Source organism: Lissotriton vulgaris, chromosome 8, assembly GCF_964263255.1.
Source record: "Lissotriton vulgaris chromosome 8, aLisVul1.2, whole genome shotgun sequence".
In the NCBI taxonomy this organism is placed as follows: domain Eukaryota; kingdom Metazoa; phylum Chordata; class Amphibia; order Caudata; family Salamandridae; genus Lissotriton; species Lissotriton vulgaris.
The window spans coordinates 1,531,964,629-1,531,990,023 of record NC_141696.1 but is presented as its reverse complement, the minus strand read 5'-3'; the positions used below and the strand labels follow the sequence as shown (position 1 = coordinate 1,531,990,023).

Here is a 25,395-nt window from a genome sequence, read left to right as displayed (position 1 = left end):
AAACAACTACCTAACCTGGATCCCAAAACTGCTATTTGCCCATTGCACCAGTTAATTGCGGAATGATACAGGACTCCTTAAAACATATCTCTACCATATGAGGTTAAAAATCCAGGTCCTGCATCTATTTTGTTAAATGGTTTAAATTAAAGTATGAAGACCACAGCTATAAGCAGGCCGCAATAGCTCAGTTGGGAGAGCGTTAGACTGAAGATCTTAAGGTCCCGGGTTCAATCCTGGGTTTCGGCACAGTTGAGAGGTTCATTGCTTCTAACAAAATAGGTCTTGGAATCAGCTGTAGTACTTTTTTCTCTATCAACATTTTTATCAACTGATCTACAAAATGATCAATTCAACATAGACTTTGCTTTCTGTCCTCCTTTTAAACTTTCTTCCACCTATCTTGCCTTCAGGTTTGACAATGAATGTTTCCCATTTCGTCCTTTTTTGTAAAGTAAACTCTTGTCTGCATCACATTCCACTTCCCCTTGAACACAGATGTCAGTAGTCAGATGACATTGCTTACCTACTAATGCCAAATATATCTAGGTAATATAGTGCTAGTCCCTTCAGAGTTAAAAAAACAACTACCTAACCTGGATCCCAAAAATGCTATTTACCCATTGCACCAGTTAACTGGGGAATGATACAGGACTCCTTAAAACATATCTCTACCATATGAGGTTAAAAATCCAGGTCCTGCATCTATTTTGTTAAATGGTTCAAATTAAAGTATGAAGACCCCAGCTATCAGAAGGCCAAAATAGCTCAGTTGGGAGAGCGTTAGACTGAAGATCTAAAGGTCCCCGGTTCAATCCCGGGTTTCGGCACAGTTGAGAGGTTCCTTGCTTCTAACGAAATAGGTCTTGGAATCAGCTGCAGTACTTTTTCTCTATTCATCAAATTTTTTCCAACTGATCTACAACACAATCAATTTAACATAGACTTTGCTTTATATCCTCCTTCTAAACTTGCTTCCACCTCTCTTACCTTCAGGTTTGACAATGAATATTTCCCATTTCATGCTTTTTTGTAAAGTAAACTCTTGTCTGCATTACCTTCCACTTCCCCTTGAACACAGATGTCAGTAGTCAGATGACATTGCTTACCTACTCATGCCATATATATCTGGGTAATATAGTGCTAGTCCATTCAGAGTTAAAAAAACAACTACCTAACCTGGATCCCAAAAATGCTATTTACCCATTGCACCAGTTAATTGCAGAATGGTACAGGACTCCTTAAAACATATCTCACCATATGAGGTTAAAAATCCAGGTCCTGCATCTATTTTGTTAAATGGTTTAAATTAAAGTATAAAGACCACAGCTATAAGCAGGCCGAAATAGCTAATTTGGGAGAGCGTTAGACTGAAGATCTAAAGGTCCCTGGTTCAATCCTGGGTTTCGGCACAGTTGAGAGGTTCCTTGCTTCTAACAAAATAGGTCTTGGAATCATCTGTAGTACTTTTTTCTCTATCAACATTTTTATCAACTGATCTACAAAATGATCAATTCAACATAGACTTTGCTTTCTGTCCTCCTTTTAAACTTTCTTCCACCTATCTTGCCTTCATTTTTGACTATGAATGTTTTCCATTTCGTCCTTTTTTGTAAAGTAAACTCTTGTCTGCATCACATTCCACTTCCCCTTGAACACAGATGTCAGTAGTCAGATGACATTGCTTACCTACTCATGCCAAATATATCTGGGTAATATAGTGCTAGTCCATTCAGAGTTAAAAAAACAACTACCTAACCTGGATCCCAAAAATGCTATTTACCCATTGCACCAGTTAACTGGGGAATGATACAGGACTCCTTAAAACATATCTCTAGCATATGAGGTTAAAAATCCAGGTCCTGCATCTATTTTGTTAAATGGTTCAAATTAAAGTATGAAGACCCCAGCTATCAGAAGGCCGAAATAGCTCAGTTGGGAGAGCGTTAGACTGAAGATCTAAAGGTCCCTGGTTCAATCCCGGGTTTCGGCACAGTTGAGAGGTTCCTAGCTTCTAACAAAATAGGTCTTGGAATCATCTGTAGTACTTTTTTCTCTATCAACATTTTTATCAACTGATCTACAAAATGATCAATTCAACATAGACTTTGCTTTCTGTCCTCCTTTTAAACTTTCTTCCACCTATCTTGCCTTCAGGTTTGACTATGAATGTTTTCCATTTCGTCCTTTTTTGTAAAGTAAACTCTTGTCTGCATCACATTCCACTTCCCCTTGAACACAGATGTCAGTAGTCAGATGACATTGCTTACCTACTCATGCCAAATATATCTGGGTAATATAGTGCTAGTCCATTCAGAGTTAAAAAAACAACTACCTAACCTGGATCCCAAAAATGCTATTTACCCATTGCACCAGTTAACTGGGGAATGATACAGGACTCCTTAAAACATATCTCTACCATATGAGGTTAAAAATCCAGGTCCTGCATCTATTTTGTTAAATGGTTTAAATTAAAGTATGAAGACCACAGCTATAAGCAGGCCGAAATAGCTCAGTTGGGAGAGCGTTAGACTGAAGATCTAAAGGTCCCTGGTTCAATCCCGGGTTTCGGCACAGTTGAGAGGTTCCTTGCTTCTAACAAAATAGGTCTTGGAATCAGCTGTAGTACTTTTTCTCTATTCATCAAATTTTTTCCAACTGATCAACAACACAATCAATGTACTATAGACTTTGCTTTATGTCCTCCTTCTAAACTTGCTTCGACCTCTCTTACCTTCAGGTTTGACAATGAATATTTCCCATTTCATGCTTTTTTGTAAAGTAAACTCTTGTCTGCATTACCTTCCACCTCCCCTTGAATACAGATGTCAGTAGTCAGATGACATTGCTTACCTACTCATGCCAAATATATCTGGGTAATATAGTGCTAGTCCATTCAGAGTTAAAAAAACAACTACCTAACCTGGATCCCAAAACTGCTATTTGCCCATTGCACCAGTTAATTGCGGAATGATACAGGACTCCTTAAAACATATCTCTACCATATGAGGTTAAAAATCCAGGTCCTGCATCTATTTTGTTAAATGGTTTAAATTAAAGTATGAAGACCACAGCTATAAGCAGGCCGCAATAGCTCAGTTGGGAGAGCGTTAGACTGAAGATCTTAAGGTCCCTGGTTCAATCCCGGGTTTCGGCACAGTTGAGAGGTTCCTTGCTTCTAACAAAATAGGTCTTGGAATCAGCTGTAGTACTTTTTTCTCTATCAACATTTTTATCAACTGATCTACAAAATGATCAATTCAACATAGACTTTGCTTTCTGTCCTCCTTTTAAACTTTCTTCCACCTATCTTGCCTTCAGGTTTGACAATGAATGTTTCCCATTTCGTCCTTTTTTGTAAAGTAAACTCTTGTCTGCATCACATTCCACTTCCCCTTGAACACAGATGTCAGTAGTCAGATGACATTGCTTACCTACTCATGCCAAATATATCTAGGTAATATAGTGCTAGTCCCTTCAGAGTTAAAAAAACAACTACCTAACCTGGATCCCAAAAATGCTATTTACCCATTGCACCAGTTAACTGGGGAATGATACAGGACTCCTTAAAACATATCTCTACCATATGAGCTTAAAAATCCAGGTCCTGCATCTATTTTGTTAAATGGTTCAAATTAAAGTATGAAGACCCCAGCTATCAGAAGGCCAAAATAGCTCAGTTGGGAGAGCGTTAGACTGAAGATCTAAAGGTCCCTGGTTCAATCCTGGGTTTCGGCACAGTTGAGAGGTTCCTTGCTTCTAACAAAATAGGTCTTGGAATCAGCTGCAGTACTTTTTCTCTATTCATCAAATTTTTTCCAACTGATCTACAACACAATCAATTTAACATAGACTTTGCTTTATATCCTCCTTCTAAACTTGCTTCCACCTCTCTTACCTTCAGGTTTGACAATGAATATTTCCCATTTCATGCTTTTTTGTAAAGTAAACTCTTGTCTGCATTACCTTCCACTTCCCCTTGAACACAGATGTCAGTAGTCAGATGACATTGCTTACCTACTCATGCCAAATATATCTGGGTAATATAGTGCTAGTCCGTTCAGAGTTAAAAAAACAACTACCTAACCTGGATCCCAAAAATGCTATTTACCCATTGCACCAGTTATTTGCGGAATGATACAGGACTCCTTAAAACATATCTCACCATATGAGGTTAAAAATCCAGGTCCTGCATCTATTTTGTTAAATGGTTTAAATTAAAGTATGAAGACCATAGCTATAAGCAGGCCGAAATAGCTAAGTTGGGAGAGCGTTAGACTGAAGATCTAAAGGTCCCTAGTTCAATCCCGGGTTTCGGCACAGTTGAGAGGTTCCTTGCTTCTAACAAAATAGGTCTTGGAATCAGCTGTAGTACTTTTTTCTCTATCAACATTTTTATCAACTGATCCACAAAATGATCAATTCAACATAGACTTTGCTTTCTGTCCTCCTTTTAAACTTTCTTCCACCTATCTTGCCTTCAGGTTTGACTATGAATGTTTTCCATTTCGTCCTTTTTTGTAAAGTAAACTCTTGTCTGCATCACATTCCACTTCCCCTTGAACAAAGATGTCAGTAGTCAGATGACATTGCTTACCTACTCATGCCAAATATATCTGGGTAATATAGTGCTAGTCCATTCAGAGTTAAAAAAACAACTACCTAACCTGGATCCCAAAAATGCTATTTACCCATTGCACCAGTTAACCGGGGAATGATACAGGACTCCTTAAAACATATCTCTACCATATGAGGTTAAAAATCCAGGTCCTGCTTCTATTTTGTTAAATGGTTTAAATTAAAGTATGAAGACCACAGCTATAAGCAGGCCGAAATAGCTCAGTTGGGCGAGCGTTAGACTGAAGATCTAAAGGTCCCTGGTTCAATCCCGGGTTTCGGCACAGTTGAGAGGTTCCTTGCTTCTAACAAAATAGGTCTTGGGATCAGCTGTAGTTCTTTTTCCCTATTCATCAAATTTTTTCTAACTGATCTACAACACAATCAATTTAACATAGACTTTGCTTTATGTCCTCCTTCTAAACTTGCTTCCACCTCTCTTACCTTCAGGTTTGACAATGAATATTTCCCATTTCATGCTTTTTTGTAAAGTAAACTCTTGTCTGCATTACCTTCCACTTCCCCTTGAACACAGATGTCAGTAGTCAGATGACATTGCTTACCTACTCATGCCAAATATATCTGGGTAATATAGTGCTAGTCCATTCAGAGTTAAAAAAAACAACTACCTAACCTGGATCCAAAAAATGCTATTTACCCATTGCACCAGTTAATTGCGGAATGATACAGGACTCCTTAAAACATATCTCTACCATGTGAGGTTAAAAATCCAGGTCCTGCATCTATTTTGTTAAATGGTTTAAATTAAAGTATGGAGACCACAGCTATAAGCAGGCCGAAATAGCTCAGTTGGGAGAGCGTTAGACTGAAGATCTGAAGGTCCCTGGTTCAATCCCGGGTTTCGGCACAGTTGAGAGGTTCCTTGCTTCTAACAAAATAGGTCTTGGAATCAGCTGTAGTACTTTTTCTCTATTCATCAAATTTTTTCTAACTGATCTACAACACAATCAATTTAACATAGACTTTGCTTTATGTCCTCCTTCTAAACTTGCTTCCACCTCTCTTACCTTCAGGTTTGACAATGAATATTTCCCATTTCATGCTTTTTTGTAAAGTAAACTCTTGTCTGCATTACCTTCCACCTCCCCTTGAATACAGATGTCAGTAGTCAGATGACATTGCTTACCTACTCATGCCAAATATATCTGGGTAATATAGTGCTAGTCCATTCAGAGTTAAAAAAACAACTACCTAACCTGGATCCCAAAACTGCTATTTGCCCATTGCACCAGTTAATTGCGGAATGATACAGGACTCCTTAAAACATATCTCTACCATATGAGGTTAAAAATCCAGGTCCAGCATCTATTTTGTTAAATGGTTTAAATTAAAGTATGAAGACCACAGCTATATGCAGGCCGCAATAGCTCAGTTGGGAGAACGTTAGACTGAAGATCAAAAGGTCCCTGGTTCAATCCCGGGTTTCGGCACAGTTGAGAGGTTCCTTGCTTCTACCAAAGTAGGTCTTGGAATCAGCTGTAGTACTTTTTTCTCTATCAACATTTTTGTCAACTGATCTACAAAATGATCAATTCAACATAGACTTTGCTTTCTGTCCTCCTTTTAAACTTGCTTCCACCTATCTTGCGTTCAGGTTTGACAATGAATGTTTCCCATTTCGTCCTTTTTTGTAAAGTAAACTCTTGTCTGCATCAGATTCCACTTCCCCTTGAACACAGATGTCAGTAGTCAGATGACATTGCTTACCTACTCATGCCAAATATATCTAGGTAATATAGTGCTAGTCCATTCAGAGTTAAAAAAACGACTACCTAACCTGGATCCCAAAAATGCTATTTACCCATTGCACCAGTTAACTGGGGAATGATACAGGACTCCTTAAAACATATCTCTACCATATGAGGTTAAAAATCCAGGTCCTGCATCTATTTTGTTAAATGGTTCAAATTAAAGTATGAAGACCCCAGCTATCAGAAGGCCGAAATAGCTCAGTTGGGCGAGCGTTAGACTGAAGATCTAAAGGTCCCTGGTTCAATCCCGGGTTTCGGCACATGTGAGAGGTTCCTTGCTTCTAACAAGATAGGTCTTGGGATCAGCTGTAGTTCTTTTTCTCTATTCATCAAATTCTTTCCAACTGATCTACAACACAATCAATTTAACATAGACTTTGCTTTATGTCCTCCTTCTAAACTTGCTTCCACCTCTCTTACCTTCAGGTTTGACAATGAATATTTCCCATTTCATGCTTTTTTGTAAAGTAAACTCTTGTCTGCATTACCTTCCACTTCCCCTTGGACACAGATATCAGTAGTTAGATGACATTGCTTACCTACTCATGCCAAATATATCTGGGTAATATAGTGCTAGTCCATTCAGAGTTAAAAAAACAACTACCTAACCTGGATCCCAAAAATGCTATTTGCCCATTGCACCAGTTAATTGCGGAATGATACAGGACTCCTTAAAACATATCTCTACCATATGAGGTTAAAAATCCAGGTCCTACATCTATTTTGTTAAATGGTTTAAATTAAAGTGTGAAGACCACAGCTATAAGCAGGCCGAAATAGCTAAGTTGGGAGAGCGTTAGACTGAAGATCTAAAGGTCCCTGGTTCAATCCCGGGTTTCGGCACAGTTGAGAGGTTCCTTGCTTCTAACAAAATAGGTCTTGGAATCAGCTGTAGTACTTTTTTCTCTATCAACATTTTTATCAACTGATCTACAAAATGATCAATTCAACATAGACTTTGCTTTCTGTCCTCCTTTTAAACTTTCTTCCACCTATCTTGCCTTCAGGTTTGACAATGAATGTTTTCCATTTCGTCCTTTTTTGTAAAGTAAACTCTTGTCTGCATCACATTCCACTTCCCCTTGAACACAGATGTCAGTAGTCAGATGACATTGCTTACCTACTCATGCCAAATATATCTGGGTAATATAGTGCTAGTCCATTCAGAGTTAAAAAAACAACTACCTAACCTGGATCCCAAAAATGCTATTTACCCATTGCACCAGTTAACTGGGGAATGATACAGGACTCCTTAAAACATATCTCTACCATATGAGGTTAAAAATCCAGGTCCTGCATCTATTTTGTTAAATGGTTCAAATTAAAGTATGAAGACCCCAGCTATCAGAAGGCCGAAACAGCTCAGTTGGGAGAGTGTTAGACTGAAGATCTAAAGGTCCCTGGTTCAATCCCGGGTTTCGGCACAGTTGAGAGGTTCCTTGCTTCTAACAAAATAGGTCTTGGGATCAGCTGTAGTTCTTTTTCTCTATTCATCAAATTTTTTCCAACTGATCTACAACACAATCAATTTAACATAGACTTTGCTTTATGTCCTCCTTCTAAACTTGCTGCCACCTCTCTTACCTTCAGGTTTGACAATGAATATTTCCCATTTCATGCTTTTTTGTAAAGTAAACTCTTGTCTGCATTACCTTCCACTTCCCCTTGAACACAGATGTCAGTAGTCAGATGACATTGCTTACCTACTCATGCCAAATATATCTGGGTAATATAGTGCTAGTCCATTCAGAGTTAAAAAAACAACTACCTAACCTGGATCCAAAAAATGCTATTTACCCATTGCACCAGTTAATTGCGGAATGATACAGGACCCCTTAAAACATATCTCTACCATATGAGGTTAAAAATCCAGGTCCTGCATCTATTTTGTTAAATGGTTTAAATTAAAGTATGAAGACCACAGCTATAAGCAGGCCGAAATAGCTCAGTTGGGAGAACGTTAGACTGAAGATCTAAAGGTCCCTGGTTCAATCCCGAGTTTCGGCACAGTTGAGAGGTTCCTCGCTTCTAACAAAATAGGTCTTGGAATCAGCTGTAGTACTTTTTCTCTATTCATCAATTTTTTTCCAACTGATCTACAACACAATCAATTTAACATAGACTTTGCTTTATGTCCTCCTTCTAAACTTGCTTCCACCTCTCTTACCTTCAGGTTTGACAATGAATATTTCCCATTTCATGCTTTTTTGTAAAGTAAACTCTTGTCTGCATTACCTTCCACCTCCCCTTGAATACAGATGTCAGTAGTCAGATGACATTGCTTACCTACTCATGCCAAATATATCTGGATCCCAAAAATGCTATTTACCCATTGCACCAGTTAATTGTGGAATGATACAGGACTCCTTAAAACATATCTCTACCATATGAGGTTAAAAATCCAGGTCCTGCATCTATTTTGTTAAATGGTTTAAATTAAAGTATGAAGACCACAGCTATAAGCAGGCCGAAAAAGCTAAGTTGGGAGAGCATTAGACTGAAGATCTAAAGGTCCCTGGTTCAATCCCGGGTTTCGGCACAGTTGAGAGGTTCCTTGCTTCTAACAAAATAGGTCTTGGAATCAGCTGTAGTACTTTTTTGTCTATCAACGATTTTATCAACTGATCTACAAAATGATCAATTCAACATAGACTTTGCTTTCTGTCCTCCTTTTAAACTTTCTTCCACCTATCTTGCCTTCAGGTTTGACAATGAATGTTTTCCATTTCGTCCTTTTTTGTAAAGTAAACTCTTGTCTGCATCACATTCCACTTCCCCTTGAACACAGATGTCAGTAGTCAGATGACATTGCTTACCTACTCATGCCAAATATATCTGGGTAATATAGTGCTAGTCCATTCAGAGTTAAAAAAACAACTACCTAACCTGGATCCCAAAAATGCTATTTACCCATTGCACCAGTTAACTGGGGAATGATACAGGACTCCTTAAAACATATCTCTACCATATGAGGTTAAAAATCCAGGTCCTGCATCTATTTTGTTAAATGGTTCAAATTAAAGTATGAAGACCCCAGCTAGAAGGCCGAAACAGCTCAGTTGGGAGAGTGTTAGACTGAAGATCTAAAGGTCCCTGGTTCAATCCCGGGTTTCGGCACAGTTGAGAGGTTCCTTGCTTCTAACAAAATAGGTCTTGGGATCAGCTGTAGTTCTTTTTCTCTATTCATCAAATTTTTTCCAACTGATCTACAACACAATCAATTTAACATAGACTTTGCTTTATGTCCTCCTTCTAAACTTGCTGCCACCTCTCTTACCTTCAGGTTTGACAATGAATATTTCCCATTTCATGCTTTTTTGTAAAGTAAACTCTTGTCTGCATTACCTTCCACTTCCCCTTGAACACAGATGTCAGTAGTCAGATGACATTGCTTACCTACTCATGCCAAATATATCTGGGTAATATAGTGCTAGTCCATTCAGAGTTAAAAAAACAACTACCTAACCTGGATCCAAAAAATGCTATTTACCCATTGCACCAGTTAATTGCGGAATGATACAGGACCCCTTAAAACATATCTCTACCATATGAGGTTAAAAATCCAGGTCCTGCATCTATTTTGTTAAATGGTTTAAATTAAAGTATGAAGACCACAGCTATAAGCAGGCCGAAATAGCTCAGTTGGGAGAGCGTTAGACTGAAGATCTAAAGGTCCCTGTTTCAATCCCGGGTTTCGGCACAGTTGAGAGGTTCCTTGCTTCTAACAAAATAGGTCTTGGAATCAGCTGTAGTACTTTTTTCTCTATCAACATTTTTATCGAACTGATCTACAAAATGATCAATTCAACATAGACTTTGCTTTCTGTCCTCCTTTTAAACTTTCTTCCACCTATCTTGCCTTCAGGTTTGACTATGAATGTTTCCCATTTCGTCCTTTTTTGTAAAGTAAACTCTTGTCTGCATCACATTCCACTTCCCCTTGAACACAGATGTCAGTAGTCAGATGACATTGCTTACCTACTCATGCCAAATATATCTGGGTAATATAGTGCTAGTCCATTCAGAGTTAAAAAAACAACTACCTAACCTGGATCCCAAAAATGCTATTTACCCATTGCACCAGTTAACTGGGGAATGATACAGGACTCCTTAAAACATATCACTTCCATATGAGGTTAAAAATCCAGGTCATGCATCTATTTTGTTAAATGGTTCAAATTAAAGTATGAAGACAACAGATATCAGCAGGCCGAAATAGCTCAGTTGGGAGAGTGTTAGACTGAAGATCTAAAGGTCCCTGGTTCAATCCCGGGTTTCGGCACTGTTGAGAGGTTCTTTGCTTCTAACAAAATAGGTCTTAGAATCAGCTGTTGTCCTTTTTCTGTATTCATCAATTTTTTTCTAACTGATCTACAACACAATCAATTTAACATAGACTTTGCTTTCTGTCCTCCTTCTAGACTTGCTTCCAACTCTCTTGCCTTCAGGTTTGACTATGAATGTTTCCCATGTCATGCTTTTTTGTAAAGTAAACTCTGGTCTGCATTACCTTCCACTTCCCCTTGAACACAGATGTCAGTGGTCAGATGACATTGCTTACCTACTCAGGCAAAATACGTCTGGGTAATATAGTGCTAGTCCATACGGAGGTAAAAATAAAATGACCTAACCTGGATCCCAAAAATAGTATTTACCCATTGCACCAGTTAACTGCTGAATGATACAGGACTCCTTAAAACATATCTCTAACCTATAAGGTCAAATATCCAGGTCATGCATCTATTTTGTTAAATGGTTCAAATCAAAGTATGTAGACTACAGCTAGCAGGAGGCAGAAATAGCTCAGTTGGGAGACCGTTAGACTGAAGATCTAAAGGTCCCTGGTTTAATCCCGGGTTTCAGCACTGTTGAGAGGTTCCTTGCTTCTCACAAAATAAGTCTTGGAATCAGCTGTAGTACATTTTTCTCTATCAACATTTTTATCAACTGATCCACAAAATGATCAATTCAACATAGACTTTGCTTTCTGTCCTCCTTTTAAACTTTCTTCCACCTATCTTGCCTTCAGGTTTGACTATGAATGTTTCCCATTTCGTCCTTTTTTGTAAAGTAAACTCTTAAACTCTTGTCTGCATCACATTCCACTTCCCCTTGAACACAGATGTCAGTAGTCAGATGACATTGCTTACCTACTCATGCCAAATATATCTGGGTGTATGCTAGTCCATTCAGAGTTGAAAAAACAACTACCTAACCTGGATCCCAAAAATGCTATTTGCCCATTGCACCAGTTAATTGCGGAATGATACAGGACTCCTTAAAACATATCTCTACCATATGAGGTTAAAAATCCAGGTCCTACATCTATTTTGTTAAATGGTTTAAATTAAAGTGTGAAGACCACAGCTATAAGCAGGCCGAAATAGCTCAGTTGGGAGAGCGTTAGACTGAAGATCTAAAGGTCCCTGGTTCAATCCCGGGTTTCGGCACAGTCGAGAGGTTCCTTGCTTCTAACAAAATAGGTCTTGGAATCAGCTGTAGTACTTTTTCTCTATTCATCAAATTTTTTCCAACTGATCTACAACACAATCAATTTAACATAGACTTTGCTTTATGTCCTCCTTCTAAACTTGCTTCCACCTCTCTTACCTTCAGGTTTGACAATGAATATTTCCCATTTCATGCTTTTTTGTAAAGTAAACTCTTGTCTGCATTACCTTCCACTTCCCCTTGAACACAGATGTCAGTAGTCAGATGACATTGCTTACCTACTCATGCCAAATATATCTGGGTAATATAGTGCTAGTCCATTCAGAGTTAAAAAAACAACTACCTAACCTGGATCCCAAAAATGCTATTTGCCCATTGCACCAGTTAATTGCGGAATGATACAGGACTCCTTACAACATATCTCTACCATATGAGGTTAAAAATCCAGGTCCTGCATCTATTTTGTTAAATGGTTTAAATTAAAGTATGAAGACCACAGCTGTAAGCAGGCCGCAATATCTCAGTTGGGAGAGTGTTAGACTGAAGATCTAAAGGTCCCTGGTTCAATCCTGGGTTTCGGCACAGTTGAGAGGTTCCTTGCTTCTAAAAAAATAGGTCTTGGAATCAGCTGTAGTACTTTCTTCTCTATTAACATTTTTATCAACTGATCTACAAAATGATCAATTCAACATAGACTTTGCTTTCTGTCCTCCTTTTAAACTTTCTTCCACCTATCTTGCCTTCAGGTTTGACAATGAATGTTTCCCATTTCGTCCTTTTTTGTAAAGTAAACTCTTGTCTGCATCACATTCCACTTCCCCTTGAACACAGATGTCAGTAGTCAGATGACATTGCTTACCTACTCATGCCAAATATATCTAGGTAATATAGTGCTAGTCCATTCAGAGTTAAAAAAACAACTACCTAACCTGGATCCCAAAAATGCTATTTACCGATTGCACCAGTTAACTGGGGAATGATACAGGACTCCTCCAAACATATCTCTACCATATGAGGTTAAAAATCCAGGTCCTGCATCTATTTTTTTAAATGGTTCAAATTAAAGTATGAAGACCCCAGCTATCAGAAGGCCGAAATAGCTCAGTTGGGAGAGCGTTAGACTGAAGATCTAAAGGTCCCTGGTTCAATCCCGGGTTTCTGCACAGTTGATAGGTTCCTTGCTTCTAACAAAATAGGTTTTGGAATCAGCTGTAGTACTTTTTCTCTATTCATCAAATTTTTTCCAACTGATCTACAACACAATCAATTTAACATAGACTTTGCTTTATATCCTCCTTCTAAACTTGCTTCCACCTCTCTTACCTTCAGGTTTGACAATGAATATTTCCCATTTCATGCTTTTTTGTAAAGTAAACTCTTGTCTGCATTACCTTCCACTTCCCCTTGAACACAGATGTCAGTAGTCAGATGACATTGCTTACCTACTCATGCCAAATATATCTGGGTAATATAGTGCTAGTCCATTCAGAGTTAAAAAAACAACTACCTAACCTGGATCCCAAAAATGCTATTTACCCATTGCACCAGTTAATTGCAGAATGATACAGGACTCCTTAAAACATATCTCACCATATGAGGTTAAAAATCCAGGTCCTGCATCTATTTTGTTAAATGGTTTAAATTAAAGTGTGAAGACCACAGCTATAAGCAGGCCGAAATAGCTAAGTTGGGAGAGCGTTAGACTGAAGATCTAAAGGTCCCTGGTTCAATCCCGGGTTTCGGCACAGTTGAGAGGTTCCTTGCTTCTAACAAAATAGGTCTTGGGATCAGCTGTAGTACTTTTTTCTCTATCAACATTTTTATCAACTGATCTACAAAATGATCAATTCAACATAGACTTTGCTTTCTGTCCTCCTTTTAAACTTTCTTCCACCTATCTTGCCTTCAGGTTTGACTATGAATGTTTTCCATTTCGTCCTTTTTTGTAAAGTAAACTCTTGTCTGCATCACATTCCACTTTCCCTTGAACACAGATGTCAGTAGTCAGATGACATTGCTTACCTACTCATGCCAAATATATCTGGGTAATATAGTGCTAGTCCATTCAGAGTTAAAAAAACAACTACCTAACCTGGATCCCAAAAATGCTATTTACCCATTGCACCAGTTAACTGGGGAATGATACAGGACTCCTTAAAACATATCTCTACCATATGAGGTTAAAAATCCAGGTCCTGCATCTATTTTGTTAAATGGTTCAAATTAAAGTATGAAGACCCCAGCTATCAGAAGGCCGAAATAGCTCAGTTGGGAGAGTGTTAGACTGAAGATCTAAAGGTCCCTGGTTCAATCCCGGGTTTCGGCACAGTTGAGAGGTTCCTTGCTTCTAACAAAATAGGTCTTGGGATCAGCTGTAGTTCTTTTTCTCTATTCATCAAATTTTTTCCAACTGATCTACAACACAATCAATTTAACATAGACTTTGCTTTATGTCCTCCTTCTAAACTTGCTTCCACCTCTCTTACCTTCAGGTTTGACAATAAATATTTCCCATTTCATGCTTTTTTGTAAAGTAAACTCTTGCCTGCATTACCTTCCACTTCCCCTTGAACACAGATGTCAGTAGTCAGATGACATTGCTTACCTACTCATGCCAAATATATCTGGGTAATATAGTGCTAGTCCATTCAGAGTTAAAAAAACAACTACCTAACCTGGATCCAAAAAATGCTATTTACCCATTGCACCAGTTAATTGCGGAATGATACAGGACCCCTTAAAACATATCTCTACCATATGAGGTTAAAAATCCAGGTCCTGCATCTATTTTGTTAAATGGTTTAAATTAAAGTATGAAGACCACAGCTATAAGCAGGCCGAAATAGCTCAGTTGCGAGAACGTTAGACTGAACATCTAAAGGTCCCTGGTTCAATCCCGAGTTTCGGCACAGTTGAGAGGTTCCTTGCTTCTAACAAAATAGGTCTTGGAATCAGCTGTAGTACTTTTTCTCTATTCATCAAATTATTTCCAACTGATCTACAACACAATCAATTTAACATAGACTTTGCTTTATGTCCTCCTTCTAAACTTGCTTCCACCTCTCTTACCTTCAGGTTTGACAATGAATATTTCCCATTTCATGCTTTTTTGTAAAGTAAACTCTTGTCTGCATTACCTTCCACTTCCCCTTGAACACAGATGTCAGTAGTCAGATGACATTGCTTACCTACTCATGCCAAATATATCTGGGTAATATGGTGCTAGTCCATTCAGAGTTAAAAAAACAACTACCTAACCTGGATCCCAAAAATGCTATTTACCCATTGCACCAGTTAACTGCGGAATGATACAGGACTCCTGGAAAGGGGCGACCATTCGGTCCCCCCGAACGTATGGTGGAGTACCACGATCCCCCCGGGAAGCCATCTTGGGCGGGAGGCGAGCCTCGGCTGGTATGCCCGAAGCGGCGTAGCCGGGGCGCGCCTTTTTCCCGCCCTGGAGTGGGTTGGCCTAGACACTGACGCGGCCGGCCACGCCCTTTGGGGCAGGCAGGGGCGGGTTTACGCCCGCCCTGAAGACGGATAAAAGGAGCAACAAGCCAAGAAAGCATCCTCTTGTTCCTGTGCTCTGAAGCTGCACCTCCTCGCTGCACGTGAGCTCGAGACGGAACGAAGAGCCAATTTTGAATGATAAAAACTTAACTTGGGATTGTTATGATTCTGTGTTTTGGTCCAAAATGGAAGATACTGGGATGTTGAAATTGCCATTGGTGGGGAGTAGCGCGGGTGAACCCTCCCGCCAATATGCGGGGACGCCCTTTCGAGCAGGTACGAGTAACGACAATCACTCGAGGCCGATCGGCAACACAGGTAAAAGGGGGATTTGTTGGAACTTTAACAGAGGTAAATGTACGAGGCCCCAGGGGTCCTGCAAATTTAGGCACGAATGTGGTGGGTGTGGGCAACCATCCCATCCTGAGTTCATGTGCAGAGCCAAAACGGGCGATAACGGGGGTAGAGGGGGCGCCAAACAGGTCAGATATAGCCCGAGGGGCGCCTTTACCTACTCCGGTTGATACCATGGCAATGATTCCCTGGCTCAGCGAATACCCGGATCACGCTTCCGCTGGGGTGTTGCGGAACGGGTTTTCATATGGTTTCCGCATCCCAGTGGGGGAGTTTCAGGGTATCGCGAAATGTAAAAACCAAATATCGGTCTTGCAACATACGACCGTAGTACAGGAAAAGATCCGGAAAGAGGTTACTCGAGGTCGAGTCGCCGGTCCATTTAATGTGCCACCAGTTGCTAATTTTGTTTGTTCCCCCTTAGGGGTGGTCCCCAAGAAGGACCCGGGTGAGTTTCGGCTGATACATAATTTATCAGCCCCACGTGGTCTTTCAGTGAACGATGCGATAGACCCGGAAGTATGTTCGGTGCGGTACGCATCCTTCGATGGGGCCGTAGCCATATTGAATCGCCTGGGGCCCGGGGCGCTGATGGCAAAATGTGATATTGAGTCAGCGTTCCGGTTGCTCCCGGTACATCCAGACGACCAGCTCTCCTTGGTTTCATGTTTCAGGGTCACTATTACATGGATCGGTGTATGCCAATGGGGTGCTCTATATCTTGTGCCTATTTTGAAAAGTTCAGTTGCTTCCTGGAATGGGTCTTCACTAAGAAGACGGGGTTTCAACATGTAATGCATTATCTCGATGACTTTTTGTTTCTGGGGGCAGCCGGGGATCCGGAATGTGGACAGGCTTTGACTGAATTTGGTGTCTTGATGAATCAGTTTGGCGTGCCATTGGCACCAGGTAAGACTATGGGTCCCTCGACTTGCCTCGAGTTTCTGGGGATCGAGCTCGACTCTGAAGAAGGTTGTTTTCGTTTACCACGAGACAAAGTGTTAAGATTCAGGGCATGCTTGCAAACGTGTATAAGTGAGTCTAAGGTTAAGCTACATCAATTACAACAATTGGTGGGACAGTTGAATTTTGCCCTGAGAGTAATACCGATGGCCCGCCCCTTTTCCCGCTCGATCGCTCAAGCCATGGTCGGCCTGAAGGAAGGTCATCACCGCACGAGGCTCTCGGCAGAGGTTTGCCAGGACATGCGCATTTGGTTGGCATTTCTGGCGGATTTCAACGGTCGAATTGTCTGGAACAAACCGGCGGTGTCCTCTGAGGAGCTGGGGCTGTGGACAGATTCGGCAGGGAGCATTGGTTTTGGTGCCATATTCGGCACTCAGTGGTCAGCACAAAAATGGCCGTCGTGGTGGCATGATGATGGACTGACAAGTAACATTGCTTTTCTGGAACTTTTTCCCATTCTGGTGGCCCTGAGAACTTGGCCCGAGGGGTTCAGAGATCACTCTGTGGTATTCTGGTCTGATAACATGACCGTGGTTGAGTGTATCAATAGCCAGGCAGCACGATGCAAATGGATTCTGAGATTGCTCAAGGAAATTGTATTATTGTGTATGCAATTGAATGTGCTATTTAAGGCAAGACATGGGCCGGGGGTAATGAACCAGGCGGCTGATGCGCTTTCTCGTTTCCGTATGCAGGCCTTCTGGGGTTTTCTGCCCACAGCGGACCCGGTGGCGGCACCCTTTCCCGAAGCTCTCTGGTCTCTCGGTGCCCCGAACTTCGTAACCTCGTGGGAGAGAGCTTAGCACCCAGGACAAGGAAGGCATACCAAGGGGCGTTTCGATCCTACTGGGCCTTTGTGGGGGATGCTAGGAGGGAGCTTTGGGGCCAGGAAGACTTAGTAGTCGATTTTCTGCTGTCCTTACATCGGGCAGGCAAATCGGTGGCTACGGCCCAGAGGCATCGAGCCACCATTTCCTTTATGGCAAGGGCTCATGGGTTCCAGGACCCGACTGCGTCTTTTGTTGTGCAAAAGGCGCTACGTGGGTGGCAACGCCTTGAGGGTCGCAGAGTAGATGAAAGGCGCCCGATAGGTCTGGATAGGTTGGCTTTGTTGTTATCTGTACTTCCTGCAACATGTTCATCCCAGTATGAAGCAGTGTTATTCCGAGCCGCTTTTGTGCTAGCATTCCATGGGGCTATGCGGGTAAGCGAGTTAGTGGCAAGGAACAAGCAGGATACCTTGGGGGGACTGTGCCGAGAGCACGTTCAGGTCAGAGGGGGGACAATGACTGTCTCGTTCGTCAGGTCCAAGACCGATCAGGGTGCTGTGGGTAATTGCATAATCATACAAAGGATTCCCGGGTCCTCCATGTGCCCGGTGAGTTGTGTAGAGGAATATTTAGCACAAAGGGTGGCATCATGGGGGGGGACCTTGTTGAGACACGCTGACGCCACCCCACTGACGAGGTTTCAGTTTCAGCGGGTGCTTGCGATGTCGATTGCCGCTGCGGGCTTGAACCCGGGCGAGTTTGGGACCCATTCCTTTCGGATAGGGGCTGCTACAGAGGCTACAGCCAGGGGTCTGAATGTCGAACAAGTTAAACGTGTGGGGCGTTGGTCCTCCAACTGTTATAAAAGGTATGTGCGGTTGCACATGTTGTGAAGCTGTAACGATGTACTCACGCTTCTTGTTTTTGTTTGGTTTCAGTTGCGCAAGCCTACGAGGCGGGGCGGACTATGCAGTCGACCCAACACCGGGCCAGCGGTCAGACATCACCGGCTGTGAAAAAGGAGGTGTGGGTCGTGGGCCACTCATACGTGAGGCGTGCTGTGGACGTATTCAAAGCAGGTGACATGATTCACGTGGCTGGGGAATACGGGTACAGTGTGTCCTTCTACGGAAGGGGCGGACTCTGTATTGACCAGTTTCAATCATTTTTCGAGGGTTTGCTAGGGCGGACGAGGTCACCGCCGTCTATAGTCATAGTACATCTTGGGGGCAATGATTTGGTCACCACTGGTAGACGACTTCTTCTTGAAGCGATGCTTTCCACTGTAAGTTGGTTAACGAGGAGAGTTCCAGGGTGCACGATTGCATGGTCCCATATGATCCCACGAAAAGTATGGCGGGGGGCTATTTCTGTATCTGCTCTGAATCATTCAGTAAGAAAAATTAATAACAAAGTGAGTAGATTGTTCCGTTCCAATACACTGCATTCTATTTCGCATGGTTGTATTACTGGTGACAGTATGTATGTGGGGGATGGTGTTCACTTGTCCCGGGTGGGGAACGAGTTACTCATAGGAGACTTGATAGCTTGGCTAAAAACTTTAAGACATGACCTTTAGGTAGGAGTGTTGTGGGGGGTCCGGATAGCCGGTCAACTATCCGGCCTGTGGCGGTAAGGTCATGATCGGTGAGCACTAATTGGAAGATCCCTATGAGTGGGCGTCACCCATTACGGATGGGAGCGCTCGAGGGAGGTGGCCATTGGCCCCTCAACGGGGAGGCGGTCCCTTCTAAGGATGGGCCGCCGAAAGGAAAGGAAAGGCGGTCAAGGCCCCTTCCTGGGTAGGAGGGGCTACAGCCCCCTCCTGGAGAATTTCCCGGGGCCAGGACATCTGCGACGGCAGATGTGGTAAGTTGTGTGGGGTTTGGGGGGGTCTACGCTACCTTCTAGATACCTCACACGAGTCCTCGGACGACCTTTAAGTGGCGTCGAGTTTATTGGGGCCCCCGTCAAGTCAAGGGAAATTGGTAGTTGCACTTGAGGTACACCTCTGTGCGGTCGCCCCTCACAAGTGAGGGGGATATTTCTGGTTTAGGGATCTTGACACCGGTTACGACCTTGCCGTTGGCCCTTAAACGTTAGGATGTACAATTTCAAATTGCAAGTTAATATTTTGTAGGATGTTAGTTCGGCTAGGAGAACCTTTGTATTAGAGAATATGTTAAGGTTAGCCAAACATCGCAAATGTGGTAATGAAATTGTACATAATATGAAACTGTTATTTTAATGTTTTAATTTTTGTTTCATATTTTAATAAATACGGCCGGGAGGGTCACTCCCTCCCGTCTTCCAAAAGTTCAGAACTGTTTCCGGTTTCCCATCCTTGGGGATTGTGTTGAGAGGGGGTGGCGGGTATCTCAGCCATATGGAAAGGGGCGACCATTCGGTCCCCCCGAACGTATGGTGGAGTACCACGATCCCCCCGGGAAGCCATCTTGGGCGGGAGGCGAGCCTCGGCTGGTATGCCCGAAGCGGCGTAGCCGGGGCGCGCCTTTTTCCCGCCCTGGAGTGGGTTGGCCTAGACACTGACGCGGCCGGCCACGCCCTTTGGGGCAGGCAGGGGCGGGTTTACGCCCGCCCTGAAGACGGATAAAAGGAGCAACAAGCCAAGAAAGCATCCTCTTGTTCCTGTGCTCTGAAGCTGCACCTCCTCGCTGCACGTGAGCTCGAGACGGAACGAAGAGCCAATTTTGAATGATAAAAACTTAACTTGGGATTGTTATGATTCTGTGTCTTGGTCCAAAATGGAAGATACTGGGATGTTGAAATTGCCATTGGTGGGGAGTAGCGCGGGTGAACCCTCCCGCCAATATGCGGGGACGCCCTTTCGAGCAGGTACGAGTAACGACAATCACTCGAGGCCGATCGGCAACACAGGTAAAAGGGGGATTTGTTGGAACTTTAACAGAGGTAAATGTACGAGGCCCCAGGGGTCCTGCAAATTTAGGCACGAATGTGGTGGGTGTGGGCAACCATCCCATCCTGAGTTCATGTGCAGAGCCAAAACGGGCGATAACGGGGGTAGAGGGGGCGCCAAACAGGTCTGATATAGTCCGAGGGGCGCCTTTACCTACTCCGGTTGATACCATGGCAATGATTCCCTGGCTCAGCGAATACCCGGATCACGCTTCCGCTGGGGTGTTGCGGAACGGGTTTTCATATGGTTTCCGCATCCCAGTGGGGGAGTTTCAGGGTATCGCGAAATGTAAAAACCAAATATCGGTCTTGCAACATACGACCGTAGTACAGGAAAAGATCCGGAAAGAGGTTACTCGAGGTCGAGTCGCCGGTCCATTTAATGTGCCACCAGTTGCTAATTTTGTTTGTTCCCCCTTAGGGGTGGTCCCCAAGAAGGACCCGGGTGAGTTTCGGCTGATACATAATTTATCAGCCCCACGTGGTCTTTCAGTGAACGATGCGATAGACCCGGAAGTATGTTCGGTGCGGTACGCATCCTTCGATGGGGCCGTAGCCATATTGAATCGCCTGGGGCCCGGGGCGCTGATGGCAAAATGTGATATTGAGTCAGCGTTCCGGTTGCTCCCGGTACATCCAGACGACCAGCGTCTCCTTGGTTTCATGTTTCAGGGTCACTATTACATGGATCGGTGTATGCCAATGGGGTGCTCTATATCTTGTGCCTATTTTGAAAAGTTCAGTTGCTTCCTGGAATGGGTCTTCACTAAGAAGACGGGGTTTCAACATGTAATGCATTATCTCGATGACTTTTTGTTTCTGGGGGCAGCCGGGGATCCGGAATGTGGACAGGCTTTGACTGAATTTTGTGTCTTGATGAATCAGTTTGGCGTGCCATTGGCACCAGGTAAGACTATGGGTCCCTCGACTTGCCTCGAGTTTCTGGGGATCGAGCTCGACTCTGAAGAAGGTTGTTTTCATTTACCACGAGACAAAGTGTTAAGATTCAGGGCATGCTTGCAAACGTGTATAAGTGAGTCTAAGGTTAAGCTACATCAATTACAACAATTGGTGGGGCAGTTGAATTTTGCCCTGAGAGTAATACCGATGGCCCGCCCCTTTTCCCGCTCGATCGCTCAAGCCATGGTCGGCCTGAAGGAAGGTCATCACCGCACGAGGCTCTCGGCAGAGGTTTGCCAGGACATGCGCATTTGGTTGGCATTTCTGGCGGATTTCAACGGTCGAATTGTCTGGAACAAACCGGCGGTGTCCTCTGAGGAGCTGGGGCTGTGGACAGATTCGGCAGGGAGCATTGGTTTTGGTGCCATATTCGGCACTCAGTGGTCGGCACAAAAATGGCCGTCGTGGTGGCATGATGATGGACTGACAAGTAACATTGCTTTTCTGGAACTTTTTCCCATTCTGGTGGCCCTGAGAACTTGGCCCGAGGGGTTCAGAGATCACTCTGTGGTATTCTGGTCTGATAACATGACCGTGGTTGAGTGTATCAATAGCCAGGCAGCACGATGCAAATGGATTCTGAGATTGCTCAAGGAAATTGTATTATTGTGTATGCAATTGAATGTGCTATTTAAGGCAAGACATGTGCCGGGGGTAATGAACCAGGCGGCTGATGCGCTTTATCGTTTCCGTATGCAGGCCTTCTGGGGTTTTCTGCCCACAGCGGACCCGGTGGCGGCACCCTTTCCCGAAGCTCTCTGGTCTCTCGGTGCCCCGAACTTCGTAACCTCGTGGGAGAGAGCTTAGCACCCAGGACAAGGAAGGCATACCAAGGGGCGTTTCGATCCTACTGGGCCTTTGTGGGGGATGCTAGGAGGGAGCTTTGGGGCCAGGAAGACTTAGTAGTCGATTTTCTGCTGTCCTTACATCGGGCAGGCAAATCGGTGGCTACGGCCCAGAGGCATCGAGCCGCCATTTCCTTTATGGCAAGGGCTCATGGGATCCAGGACCTGACTGCGTCTTTTGTTGTGCAAAAGGCGCTACGTGGGTGGCAACGCCTTGAGGGTCGCAGAGTAGATGAAAGGCGCCCGATAGGTCTGGATAGGTTGGCTTTGTTGTTATCTGTACTTCCTGCAACATGTTCATCCCAGTATGAAGCAGTGTTATTCCGAGCCGCTTTTGTGCTAGCATTCCATGGGGCTATGCGGGTAAGCGAGTTAGTGGCAAGGAACAAGCAGGATACCTTGGGGGGACTGTGCCGAGAGCACGTTCAGGTCAGAGGGGGGACAATGACTGTCTCGTTCGTCAGGTCCAAGACCGATCAGGGTGCTGTGGGTAATTGCATAATCATACAAAGGATTCCCGGGTCCTCCATGTGCCCGGTGAGTTGTGTAGAGGAATATTTAGCACAAAGGGTGGCATCATGGGGGGGGACCTTGTTGAGACACGCTGACGCCACCCCACTGACGAGGTTTCAGTTTCAGCGGGTGCTTGCGATGTCGATTGCCGCTGCGGGCTTGAACCCGGGCGAGTTTGGGACCCATTCCTTTCGGATAGGGGCTGCTACAGAGGCTACAGCCAGGGGTCTGAATGTCGAACAAGTTAAACGTGTGGGGCGTTGGTCCTCCAACTGTTATAAAAGGTATGTGCGGTTGCACATGTTGTGAAGCTGTAACGATGTACTCACGCTTCTTGTTTTTGTTTGGTTTCAGTTGCGCAAGCCTACGAGGCGGGGCGGACTATGCAGTCGACCCAACACCGGGCCAGCGGTCAGACATCACCGGCTGTGAAAAAGGAGGTGTGGGTCGTGGGCCACTCATACGTGAGGCGTGCTGTGGACGTATTCAAAGCAGGTGACATGATTCACGTGGCTGGGGAATACGGGTACAGTGTGTCCTTCTACGGAAGGGGCGGACTCTGTATTGACCAGTTTCAATCATTTTTCGAGGGTTTGCTAGGGCGGACGAGGTCACCGCCGTCTATAGTCATAGTACATCTTGGGGGCAATGATTTGGTCACCACTGGTAGACGACTTCTTCTTGAAGCGATGCTTTCCACTGTAAGTTGGTTAGCGAGGAGAGTTCCAGGGTGCACGATTGCATGGTCCCATATGATCCCATGAAAAGTATGGCGGGGGGCTATTTCTGTGTCTGCTCTGAATCATTCAGTAAGAAAAATTAATAACAAAGTGAGTAGATTGTTCCGTTCCAATACACTGCATTCTATTTCGCATGGTTGTATTACTGGTGACAGTATGTATGTGGGGGATGGTGTTCACTTGTCCCGGGTGGGGAACGAGTTACTCATAGGAGACTTGATAGCTTGGCTAAAAACTTTAAGACATGACCTTTAGGTAGGAGTGTTGTGGGGGGTCCGGATAGCCGGTCAACTATCCGGCCTGTGGCGGTAAGGTCATGATCGGTGAGCACTAATTGGAAGATCCCTATGAGTGGGCGTCACCCATTACGGATGGGAGCGCTCGAGGGAGGTGGCCATTGGCCCCTCAACGGGGAGGCGGTCCCTTCTAAGGATGGGCCGCCGAAAGGAAAGGAAAGGCGGTCAAGGCCCCTTCCTGGGTAGGAGGGGCTACAGCCCCCTCCTGGAGAATTTCCCGGGGCCAGGACATCTGCGACGGCAGATGTGGTAAGTTGTGTGGGGTTTGGGGGGGGTCTACGCTACCTTCTAGATACCTCACACGAGTCCTCGGACGACCTTTAAGTGGCGTCGAGTTTATTGGGGCCCCCGTCAAGTCAAGGGAAATTGGTAGTTGCACTTGAGGTACACCTCTGTGCGGTCGCCCCTCACAAGTGAGGGGGATATTTCTGGTTTAGGGATCTTGACACCGATTACGACCTTGCCGTTGGCCCTTAAACGTTAGGATGTACAATTTCAAATTGCAAGTTAATATTTTGTAGGATGTTAGTTCGGCTAGGAGAACCTTTGTATTAGAGAATATGTTAAGGTTAGCCAAACATCGCAAATGTGGTAATGAAATTGTACATAATATGAAACTGTTATTTTAATGTTTTAATTTTTGTTTCATATTTTAATAAATACGGCCGGGAGGGTCACTCCCTCCCGTCTTCCAAAAGTTCAGAACTGTTTCCGGTTTCCCATCCTTGGGGATTGTGTTGAGAGGGGGTGGCGGGTATCTCAGCCATATGGAAAGGGGCGACCATTCGGTCCCCCCGAATGTATGGTGGAGTACCACGATCCCCCCGGGAAGCCATCTTGGGCGGGAGGCGAGCCTCGGCTGGTATGCCCGAAGCGGCGTAGCCGGGGCGCGCCTTTTTCCCGCCCTGAAGTGGGTTGGCCTAGACACTGACGCGGCCGGCCACGCCCTTTGGGGCAGGCAGGGGCGGGTTTACGCCCGCCCTGAAGACGGATAAAAGGAGCAACAAGCCAAGAAAGCATCCTCTTGTTCCTGTGCTCTGAAGCTGCACCTCCTCGCTGCACGTGAGCTCGAGACGGAACGAAGAGCCAATTTTGACCCACCCACCAGCCCCTGAGGACAGCTACTTGTTTTGAATAAAGTTTAGATGTGGTAACTCTATTTTCTTTCAGGTTGTGATGACTGTCGTGATATTTTGAATCTGCAATAAAGATGGTCACTTTCTGGATGTTTTCAAATAAAGTATTTGCACTAGTGTTGATCAGTAAGCATGCTTATAATAAATTATAATTGTTTTGTAATTTAGTAATTTAGATAGCTTTGTCGTATTTATTGTCGGGCGGTAAGGTCATGATCGGTGAGCACTAATTGGAAGATCCCTATGAGGGGGCGTCACCCATTACGGATGGGAGCGCTCGAGGGAGGTGGCCATTGGCCCCTCAACGGGGAGGCGGTCCCTTCTAAGGATGGGCCGCCGAAAGGAAAGGAAAGGCGGTCAAGGCCCCTTCCTGGGTAGGAGGGGCTACAGCCCCCTCCTGGAGAATTTCCCGGGGCCAGGACATCTGCGACGGCAGATGTGGTAAGTTGTGTGGGGTTTGGGGGGGGGTCTACGCTACCTTCTAGATACCTCACACGAGTCCTCGGATGACCTTTAAGTGGCGTC

General features: G+C 44.0%; 3 non-coding genes across 3 annotated transcripts; all 3 read left to right on the top strand.

The window, feature by feature from the left end:
• Positions 1-1,920: 1,920 nt before the first annotated feature.
• TRNAF-GAA (transfer RNA phenylalanine (anticodon GAA)) lies at positions 1,921-1,993 on the top strand. Its single transcript has one exon. It is a non-coding gene; the product is annotated as a tRNA-Phe (tRNA).
• A 508-nt stretch (positions 1,994-2,501) lies between these two features.
• Positions 2,502-2,574, top strand: TRNAF-GAA (transfer RNA phenylalanine (anticodon GAA)). The gene has a single exon. It is a non-coding gene; the product is annotated as a tRNA-Phe (tRNA).
• Positions 2,575-11,766: 9,192 nt separating this feature from the next.
• Positions 11,767-11,839, top strand: TRNAF-GAA (transfer RNA phenylalanine (anticodon GAA)). The gene has a single exon. It is a non-coding gene; the product is annotated as a tRNA-Phe (tRNA).
• Positions 11,840-25,395: the final 13,556 nt, after the last annotated feature.